The 11,436-nt window shown below is 36.5% G+C and overlaps 1 long non-coding RNA gene across 1 annotated transcript; it reads right to left on the reverse strand.

Annotated features, from left to right (window-relative positions):
- Window positions 1-1,177: 1,177 nt before the first annotated feature.
- LOC140501714 (uncharacterized) lies at window positions 1,178-10,967 on the reverse strand. The gene is made up of 2 exons (XR_011966331.1): window positions 10,656-10,967; window positions 1,178-1,375 (listed from the first exon to the last, which is right to left on the reverse strand). It is a non-coding gene; the product is annotated as an uncharacterized lncRNA (long non-coding RNA).
- Between the last annotated feature and the right edge of the window lie 469 nt (window positions 10,968-11,436).

Consider the following 11,436-nt stretch of genomic DNA (forward strand, 5'->3'; position numbering starts at 1 on the left):
TTAAAATTTTCATATGGAAAACTGATGATGAGCCCAGGGTTCTGGCTTTGGCATACAGAGATAATTAGAATTTGAAAAACATGATGTATTTCCATTTTCAACATTGATTTGTTGGCTAGCATAAATGGGTTATGCTGACTCTCTAGGGCCTTGGAAGGCACTGGCAAACAGGGCTTTAACAGGCCAGTGAGTAAACATGCCTTCCCTGCTCAGCAAGATTCTCTCTGTCACTCAGGCAAAGGTCACATGAAAACAATGGGTCATGCTCTGTACCCTCAAGGTCAATGGACTTTACACTGACATTCCCACGGAAAGGTTTCCAAATTCCGGTCTCAGGAGTCCCCTAGGACTGAGATTCTCTCTCCCTCAGAATGTTATGAATATGGTCCAGCAGGAGAAAAGAAACTTTTGGAGAGAAAACATTTAAATAGGTCAGTGAAATTTCTCTAAGTGATTCAAGAATCCTTAGGAGAAGATGAGGAAGTCCTTCCCAGTGGGATTAAGGGAAACTCCTGCAAAGCTGTCTTCAGATCCTGTTTTCAAAGGCAAAGTGAAGTGGAGAGTTGAGAGATCATCCTTCAGATTTTATCAGTGTGGAACAGCAACCAATTAAGATAAGGCAAGATCCTTAACTGAGGATAGCACACTCTAATATAAAGACAATTAGATGTTTCGATAGACAGACAGACAGACAGACAGACAGATAGATAGATAGATAGATGATAGAATAAAAATAGATGTTAGAAATATAGTTAGGAAAGAGAAAGTCCTTTCACCGATAAAACCAGAGGGCATGTGAAAATAAGTTATACCTCTATCATATGTATATTTAGTTAGATAACCAAATACATATCTATATCTATATTTAGACATATATTAAGTGTAAGTACATATATTTATTACATATGTACTTACACTTATTAATACAAATGCATAACAGTTTGACATAATTAGAATAATATCACATGGAGAATATTATTTAAATATATCCCTCAGGTAAGTGGGGAATTTTAGTAAATGAGAGCAAACTTTGAAAAATATAAAAATAAACTGATAAAATTTATGAAATAATTTCTTTGCTGTTGATGTTTTTTCATTTCCAACATCTTTTGTGTATTTCTCAAGTATGATAATTGCTGATTTTCAAAAATCAACTTTTTAAACTCATAATCCATGCTTATAGGTAATATATTTATTTTTATTAGGCATATGTAATAGACACATATGCTTTAATATGTACAGAGGAACTGCAATCTGTATCAGCAGAGGCAACAGCACAGTGCCTTGAATTTTGAAGAATGTTTCAAGAACTGGTATTGATCCATTTTTGACTTCTTGGGAGCTTGGCTACAGAAAACTGACGAGTTGTAGTTCACTGAAAAATATAACATATAAAAACTCATAAACATAAAAAACTCTCCAAATGAAATGAGTATTATGCATCACGATTAAGACACGTCTGAGTCATGTTAGATGTTTACTAAGGAATCTCATGAACTTGTTCAGAGTACTAAAAGATTATTCAATATGCATTTATTACTAGAGAATGATTTAAAAAGTGGAGCAAATTCCAATTTGTATATGGAAAGAAGTCATGGAAAGGAAATGAGACATTCATATAAACATGTTTTCTAAATATCTATATATTTGCTATATTATATATATATATATATATATACATATAAAATTTTCATTGTTATTGATCTTTTGAACTCAGAGATGACCAATGATATCACAATGTTGAGGTCAAGGTACAGTGTGTTTGACTGTGACTGACCAGTCCATTATGAGCTCAGAAGGCTGTACCACAGGTCAGGCACAAATAGTCTGATCACTGGAGATGGAGACGTCTCTAGATTTGCATATCTCACTTTTTGGAGTACTGTGATCAAGAATCTATAGCACATAGAGAAATATATATAATTTACATAGGTTATATATATTTACACATATTATATATGTATGTATTTTTGTATGTGTACACACACACACACACACACACACACACACACACATTCCCTGAGTTGCAAAAAGCTGACTTGGCAATATTCTTTGTATATATGTATCATATATGTTTAAAGAGGTTAAATACATATTTATATGTAGATGTATGCGTAAATAGATTTAATATATGTATATTTAGCATGTACATATACATGTTAATGTATCAAAGCTTGATAACAGTTAAAATAAAAACTGGAGAATATTTAAATATGTCCCCAAATATATGGAGAATTTTAGTTAAATATATACAAATCTGAAAACTATAAAAATGCTATGGAAAATATATATATATATTTATGTCTGTCTATCTATCTATGGTACTTTAGATAAGTATAGCCAAATTTGAAAATACATGTGTATATACATACATATGTATGTATAGACACACGTAGACATGAAGCATTATACATTGCCTTCCCCTCCCCACCCTTAGGCTCCTATGTTTCATCCCAGACCCATGTTGGTTTGTTTCATGGCTGTTTTGGACCCAAATCACAAAGTAATCAATTAGCACAAAGAACTCTGTTTCAGGAATGTTTTTCATATATTTACTTCTTTGATTAATGGCTTCTTGGTTAATTACTTTTGGTTATTGTCTTATATTTGACAGATATAACTATAAAAAAATACAGTTTGGGATATGTATATTCTGAAATCAGTTTTGTTACTTTATGATCATCCTTGTGTGTACACACACACACACACACACACATACACACACACCACAGACAACTTGTTTTAAGAGAAAGGAGTTTTATTTTCTCTCTTTGAATCCCCAGTGACACATAGTAGGCACTTAATAAATGCTTGTTCCTTGATGTACTTCTCCCATCACCACCAACACCAACTTTTGCCCATTTCAATAATGTGGGTCAGAATTGTTTCTTTCTTTGTATTTGTATTTTCAGTTCCTAGTACATTGTATGGTATACTGCTATTGTTTAAGTCATTCCCAACTCTATGTGATACCATGGATTTTGCCCATGGGGCTTTCATGACAAAGACACTGGAGTGGTTTGCCATTTCTTTCTTGTGTGTCTTCATTTTACAGATGAGGAATTGAGGCAAATAGGGTTGTAACTTATCCAGCATCACCAAGCTATTGTGTATCTGAAGCTGGATTTGGACTCAGATCATTCCAATTCCAGGCCTGGTACTCTATCTACTGTACCTAGCTGCTTGACACATAGTGGTTGGTGTCTTTCATTCTCAAAGATAATCAAAATGACATCACCACAATAAACTCAAGTTTCATTGTGTCTGACTGTGGCTGATCAGACCAATATAAGCTTGGAATGCTCTACTGCAGGTTGGGCACAGAAAGTTAGGATGAACATTTGGGGTGGATACTCTAAATTTGCACATCCTATGTTTCCTTTGAGCTGTTTCAATTCTGCTTTGCCCATAGAGCACAGCAACCTTTCTGATGTGGGCATGCCATGCTGAGTGGTCCTGTGCCAGTGTCTCCCATGTCGCACAATCAATTCCAAAGTTCTTGAGAGAGACCTTGAGACCTTTTATAGCTTCTTCTGACTACCATGTGATTGCCTGCCCCATGCAAATTCTCCATAAAACAATCTTTTTGGCAAGTGTATGTTTTGCATTCAAACAGCGCGGCCAACCCATCAGAGTTGCACTCTCTGAAACATAGTAGGTACTAAAAAATGCCTAGTCCATGCTTAATTGTTGATTAAGGGGAAAAATCACTTTATCTACTTACAGGGTTGTTGTGTCAGCTGAGATAATAAAGAACTTGGCACAATGCCCAGCACATAAGAGGTGCTTAGTAAATGCTTATTTATTGATTGATTCCTTCTAAAATCTATGCCTACATATGTATATATATGTGTGCAAGTTTACTCAATATACATACACATAAATACACAAATGTATACATATACATGTATATGTGTGTATATATACATATATCTTTATGACTCTAAATTTCAAAGAAGAAACTGATCAAAATTAAGAAAATTCATTTCAACACTAGGAGTTCTCAATATCAGTGAAATCACAAATGTGTATTATATGTGTGTGTATACAATTATTTTGCTATATATAGACAGAACATACTCTAGAGCCAAGGAGTGATTGAATGGCAGCCAGCACTTTGAGAGAGGAACAAGTAGCTGGACGGATAACCCTGGAGAACTTTCTGGCATTGTCTGGTGCATAGGCCAAGTTGGATAAGCACGAGATTGACAACACCTATCCTAGTGCTCACCTGTGAGCAAAATCAGGCCTGGTCAAAGCACCCCTGATGTACTGTGTGTCTTCTGAAGGTCTCTGCATTGGAAGACTGCTGTCACTGAAGTGATTGTTTTTTTAAGGTGAAATCCTCCAACTTGGCCATTCTTCAAAAGACTCATCTAGTCGTGCAGATATCTTTTCACAGAATGTTAATGCTTTTCTTTTTTCTTATGTGTGGGAAATGCTGTCATCTGATAGTTTCATAGGATCCACTCCTTCTGCCACCTCTATGCTTTATCCATGGGAACACAGTGTGAAGGAATGAGATTCAGCAGATGAGCTCATCTCTTAGCCTTCGAATGGTCCCTGAATCCAAACATTTCAGAAGATGGGCTCTGCTTGAGAAAAACAGGCTGCCTCTTTGACTGTCACATGGGTGGTGGGGGTGGGGAAGATGCCTGGCATTCCATACTTCTCTTCAAGAGTATTATAGTTTGTGGGTAGATTATAGGGAAGAAGGATATGGAAATCCAGTGACACATCAAGATTAAAAATATTCCAAATCATCCTGAGAGACTTAGATGACTTAGAGACTTGGAAAAGCAAATCTTTTTTTCAGTTAATTCCATGTATTTTTAAATATATATATATATTCCAAGAATAAATGACAGAGAACATATTTTTCCTAATCACCCTTCACCTTGATGCTATTTTGGCACGATCTCTTGTCTTCCAAGCACATTCACATCAAACTGCCTGCCTCAAGAGGCTGATTCTGGATCCTAAGTATAAAAAGCCCTGAAGAAATCTTGCACTAATTTTAGAAATCCATGGCAATTAAAAAAAAAAATCAACTTGAAGTTGATTTTTTGTTCAAATGTTCAACATTTGTCATTTTCAAATAACCAGGGGGTAAAGAACAAAATGACTGCACTTCATTAGAAGTGTAGGAAAAGTGGTAAAATGAGCTAAAAATATGACTCACTTAGAACTCCAGGATTCATTTCTCAGAGGGATATGACTCAACTGCCTCATTGTTGCAGAGAGAAAAAATGACTTCAAGCAATTTACTGAAATCTGTCCAGAATCTTTAAAATCTTTTTCTTATTTTTTAAAATGGGGCCTAAAAATAGAAGTATTTGGAGAAACAATTTTGGAAAGCACCCATACTCATAGAGGTAATGAATGAGATTGTCCTCCCCTATCCACTTCCCATCCATCAAACACACTGCATGGTAGCAACAGCAACACACATACATACACACAAAAGGAGAACAAACAAGTCAACAAGCAAAAATTGCTTTGCCTCGTGAAGAATGTGGTGCATAAAAATGAAGTAATGCACTGGTATCTTGCTGAATTAGCCAAGTGACCTGTGCCCTTATGATTGCACTCTTTGTTTGAGATTCTGATGGGAAAAGCCTCCGAGTGATAACAAAGAACAAACTCTGTTGTTTGAACTCAAGGTTTGCCATGATGTCATGCAACGGGATCAGGAGGGGAAAGGTAGGGGGCTGGGCTTTCCCATACTTTCTACTTGGAATTCTTGCAGATTCTGACTCCTGTTCTTGGTAGACTAGATCTTCTTGTAAGGTCTAAATCCTGTGCATGAAGAGGCATCTTCTAGTAATTTACAAAGGGGTAACCACTGTCTGCCTCGGTTTCCTCAACTAATAAATTATGATTAAAATAGCATCTACTTCCCAGGTACATAGTAGGTACTTAATTAAAGTTTGCTCCCTTTCTTTCCTCTAACTCTTAATTTATTGAAGACAGGGTACTTCAAGTGCTTAGCAGAGTTCCTGGCACGCAGTTGGTGCTGTAGTAAATGCGTGTTGATTTGAGTCATTGATTCTCTGGAGAATTTTATCCCAGGGCAGGCTTGTCTTTTTAATGCAACTTAAGAGTAATGTACCACGCTGCCATCTCCCTGCCTAAAGTTATGATCAAAGAAACCTCGTTAAAATAAAGTTTGAGTTTTCACCAAAGAATCTCTTTATTGCCAAGGAAGTTGGGTTACTGCTCTTGACAATTTTTTTGAACACCCACAATGTGTATTCTATCTAATTAAGCATGAATAAACTTTCAGAACTACTCATTTTTCATTAAGGTTTCTAGATATCGCATGGTCTTTACTGATCTGAGTCCTGACTCTCAATGACAGGTCCTCAAAGCAGAAACACATTTCCTTTTAATGGCCCCTCTTTTTTAAAAGCCTTGTGGACATGTGCTGGACTTGGAGCCAAGAATCTTGGGTTTCAATCCTGGCTTAGACACCAAGTGCTTGACCATGAAGAAGCTAATAGATCTCCCTGAACCTCAGTTTCCCATCTGTAAAATGAGTCTAGTGGCACTAGCTCACCAGTTTATTGTGAGACTCAGATGTAAAAATGTATGTAAAGCACATTTAAAACTTCAAATTAAATGTTCTTACCCTTTATGTATCATGTATAATCAGGTGAAACCTATTGATTTTTTCTCAGATATGCTTTTAAATGTATAAAATAAATCAGATTACAGAGGGAAATAATCATACTAAAATTGAGTTATATTGAAACATTTTATAAAAGTTTATAAACCCCAGGTTAAAACCTTGCTTTCAAGGGCTTTATAAATGTCCATTATTGTTCTTATTAAACCCCATTTTACTATCTTCCTCAAAAGGTTATGGTGAGGAAAATCCCTTGTAAATCTGGAAATGGTATGCAAATATTTGACTTGTGAATGTGAATGAAGTTATTATACTCTCAAGATATTCCCTGGTGGTTTGTAGAGGCTGGTTGTCATTTAGTTGTTTTCAGTCCCGTCTGACTCTTCATGTGCCCGTGTGGGGTTTTCTTGACAATGATACTGGAACAGTTTGCCATTTCCTTTTCCAGCTCTTTTTACAGATGAAGAAACTGAGAAATACAGGGTTAAGTGACTTGTTTGGGGTTGCACACAGTGAGTGAGTGTGTGGGGCCAAATTTGAACTCAGATCTTACTGACTCCAAGCCTGGTATTGGATCACTGTGGCACCTAGTTATTCCCACTTATAGAAGTGGGGTGTGGAAAACTTTCCCTTTGGGAAATTCATAAGAGAACTTTTTTCTTAATATCCTACTCTGAGAACAATCATGTGGCAAACAAGATATTCCAGCAGATTTCACTGGAAGAATTGAAGGTTCAAGGTTTCTGGAATCTAGAAATTCCAGGTTTAGGAGTCTTGTAACTCTTTAGGTCCATGTGTTAAATTATGTAATGGGGAAGGCCACTTGGCTCAGTTTCCTCACCTAGACCCACAGTCATTTCACTCTTTTAAGAATTCAATTTTGTTTTACTTTCTTCTTTTTAAATTGTCTGTGTCCTGCCTCCTTCTGAACAGTCTCACTTTGAAACTAATATTGCCACTGAAGTTGACAAAGTGGGAGATAACACCCAGTGGTGACCAAACCTTTCCTGTCCAGACGTTTCAGGTTAAGTCCGTGTCTGAAATTGGAGCTACGTGGCCAAGGGGGGAAACAGAGGGAATTGGAGTGGCAGGAACTTCAGAGCTTAAGCTCTGTTTTACCTTACTATGTGTTTGAACTTGGACAAGTAACTTCACCTCTGTGGGAATTATTTTTAAAAAATAAAAAAAATATTAAGTTTATTGTTTCCTTTGCACAAAGAAAGGGGATTAGTTAGTCATTCATTCAACAAATATTTATTAAGCTCTTACTATGTGCAAGCCACTATACCGGGTGCTAGTTAGAAAGGCAATGACACCCTATGCTAACCACAGTCCAGTGTGGCTTTTGGAAGCCAGCATCAATGTCTACAGGCAGCATTGACCAAGTGAAGAATAGTGGACTCACAGCAAGTCATCAAATCCTGTCACAGTATACACTCTTGTTATCAGAATTTATGCCTTCATCCTGTGAAGTAGCCATAGACTTAGCTAGTGTCAGGAGATCATGACATAACAGCATTCCAGGGAGAGAAAATAATTTGATAGTTCCCTCAGGTTCACCGTATTCGTAAATGATTTATGAAACAGCTTTCCAAGGTTCATGGTTGAGACTGGGAGGGGAGAATCTGGATCATTCTGTTAAGAGTCCTATCAACTTTCTCCCTACCATTTGCTGGTAATCATATGCACACTGGGAATGGATCTTTACTTTTTGATTTTGGAAAATGTTCACATTCTTTTCTAGATGCAATCATTTGATTAATATGCATTGATTAAAGGTCTAACATGCTATCAAGACAAAAATGAAGTGATTCTTGACTTTAAGGAGTATAGATAGTATAGATTATATATATATCACATATACAACGTGTATATTAAGGATATCTATATCTATCTATTTATGTATAGATGCACAAAAGTCCTTAAAGTCTAGAATAACCTTTTTTGTCTTGAGATCATATATATATATGTATGTTTATACACACATGTATATATATAGATGTATATGTGTATATGTGTATGTATACACATATACATCTATATACATGTGTATATGTGTGTGTGTGTGTGTGTGTATACAATGCAAGTGTAGACAAAATAATTATATACAAAATAGAGACAAAAATAATTTGGGAGAAGTGGAGACACTGGTAGTTGAGGGAACTAGGAAAGGTCTCATGTATTGAATTGAACCTTCAATGAAAGTAGAATTTCTAAGAGATCAAGGTAAAAGGGGAACATGTTTCAGACATGGGTGGGGGAGTGTATGGGAGAGGGCAGGAGGCATTATATGCAGAGTACATCTTTCCCGTGTCTCTTCTGTATTCTATACCCCATAGCCCTTGGTTTAACTTGACTCACCCACTTCAGGGTTCATAAAAATGAAACCTAGATCTTTCGAGCTTCAAGATTCCTTAGAAGTCTTCTATTCAACCTCTTCTTATTTTCAGATGAGGACACAGGAGGCTAGAGAGGTGAAGTGACCTTGCCTGGTTTTAGTGGCAAGGACAAAATTAGAATTTAGTTCTTAGAGCTAGGGGGAAGGAACATTGTGTTTGACATCAGAAGACTTGGGTTCTATCCAGGTGTAGTTTGAAACCTGCTTCCACTGAGAGTTCAGGTAGCTCAGGACAGCTGATTGTTAAATACTCAACGTGAGCATTTATTCTTCTGAAATCAGAAATTGATGCAAACCAGACCTTAATTTATTGTTTTGTTGATTTATATCCTTAATAATGTTATGGAGAAAATGTTAATAATGCAGATTAAACATAATAGTGTATCTTGATTCCTTCCTCCTCCCAGAGAGTCAGTTGTTAAATATTTACTAGCATATCCCTGACCTCATATTCCAGCTCTGCTACTTACTTCTTATTTGAATCTGGGTAAGTAACTTCATCTCTATATTGAGTTATTAAAAAAATTATGTTGTTTTCTTTGCTCTAAAGAAACAGGGTTATTACCTAGTCATTCATTTAAAAAGTGTTTTTTAAGCTCTTACAATACACAAGTCACTACACTGGGTTCTAAGGATAGAATGGTGAAAAAAAAAAAGTCTCTTCCCTCAAGGTGTTTACATTTTACTGAATAAATACCTATGTGCACTTCTAAGCAATTTGATTCAGCCAGTATTAACTGATCACCTTTTATACATAAGGTCTTATGCTAGGCATTATAGGGAACATGAAAATGAGTAGGTTATAATCACTGCTCTAAAGAAGCCTACATTCTAGTGTGGGAGGAAAGTATCATGAAAATGTAGAATAGACTATGATAAGTACCCTAAGATAGGTAGAAACCAAATAATATTGGCTCAAAGTGGGGGAGATCACAATTGGTATATGAGATTTTGGAAAGTTTCATTAAGGTGGTGACATCTAAGCTGTGTCTTGAGTAACTTTGAGAAAAGTGCATTGTAACCTGCACAATGGTTTATCAGTGTGTGGCACCCAATATTATTAACTGACAGGCAGTGAAGGGAAATGAGATTCCCTACACTCTCCCCTTTCCTCGCATTCTCATCTTTTTTTAGGCCTAGGCTGATTGCAGAATCTCAGGCTTACTTCAGAAGCCTGTCCTTTCTTATCAGTTCTAGGAACATGGTTCTTTGGAGACAGCCATGCTATCAAGATTGTCATGACTGGGTTAAGTATAGGACTTGGTGGAGGGAAAGCATTAACACCCAGTGGTTGTGTAGACATGAGAGTGAGCAGACAGTCCATCTGGTAGCATCTTCCTTCTTTCTCTTCTGTCTCCTTTCCTGTCACTTCCCCTGGAATAAGACTAGTCCAGACACGAAGCTTGTTACCGCATGGATTCAGGCTAGCCAACTCTTCATAGGCATGAGGGAAGGGTTAGACCACTTGGACCGCAAAAGGGTAGTTCATTTTTAGAAAAGATCATTCCTTATACAAAATTTTAAATACAGTCTTTAAAAATCTCTGCTTAGCAAGCTTCTCATTAACCATTAATAATATATTATTTTCCCAAACATTGATAACTGTGAAAAACATATTTTCTCACTTACCTGGAATGCTAGAATATCAAATCATGATTGGTAGTTGCAAGTGAGGAGATACATTATTGAAACTGCATAACCTCCACATTCAAATCATTTTCTTTGGCTACAAACCAGGTATTATGATGTGTTAGCTGAACTCTATTTACAAGTCCAGGTAGCAGTTGCCACTAGGCCCGGAGTGAGAATGCACATTCCATTTGTGGCCTGAGTTAACTTATTCTTGCATAGCCACCTTGGTTATTGATTGACAAACTGGGTCACCAGGACATCTAACAGTTAGAAAATGATTGTGTAATGAAAGAATGAGATTGTTGATGTTTTCCCTCACTCTCCCCCTCCCCAACCCCCCTTCCTGGTTTCATTTTCCTTTATTTAGCTCATTTTTTTCCCCTTCCTGACACTTTATTTCCATTCATTATAAACGGAATTACCTATTCACTAAACCATTACTAACTACTTTGGGTTAAGATGATAGCCTATTTCCAGCCAGACAGGTTTGAGGCATGATCTTAGTCAAAACCCTAATAGTTCCACTATTCTTGGAACCCTATTATAATCTTTTGAAGACCAATAACAATGGACAATATATTATCAACATGTGTCCTATTTGTCCTAACATTCATGTTTATAACATGCTTTATATATATTTGATCCATACTATAACTCTGTCAGGCAGGGACTACAGGTATTGTCCCCATTTAACAGATGAGGAAATCAATACCTAGAGAAGTTACATTTCTTACTCATAGTTACCTAGCTGGTGAGTGCTGGAAATGGGGTTTGAATC

Source organism: Notamacropus eugenii, chromosome 4 (assembly GCF_028372415.1).
Source record: "Notamacropus eugenii isolate mMacEug1 chromosome 4, mMacEug1.pri_v2, whole genome shotgun sequence".
NCBI lineage: Eukaryota > Metazoa > Chordata > Mammalia > Diprotodontia > Macropodidae > Notamacropus > Notamacropus eugenii.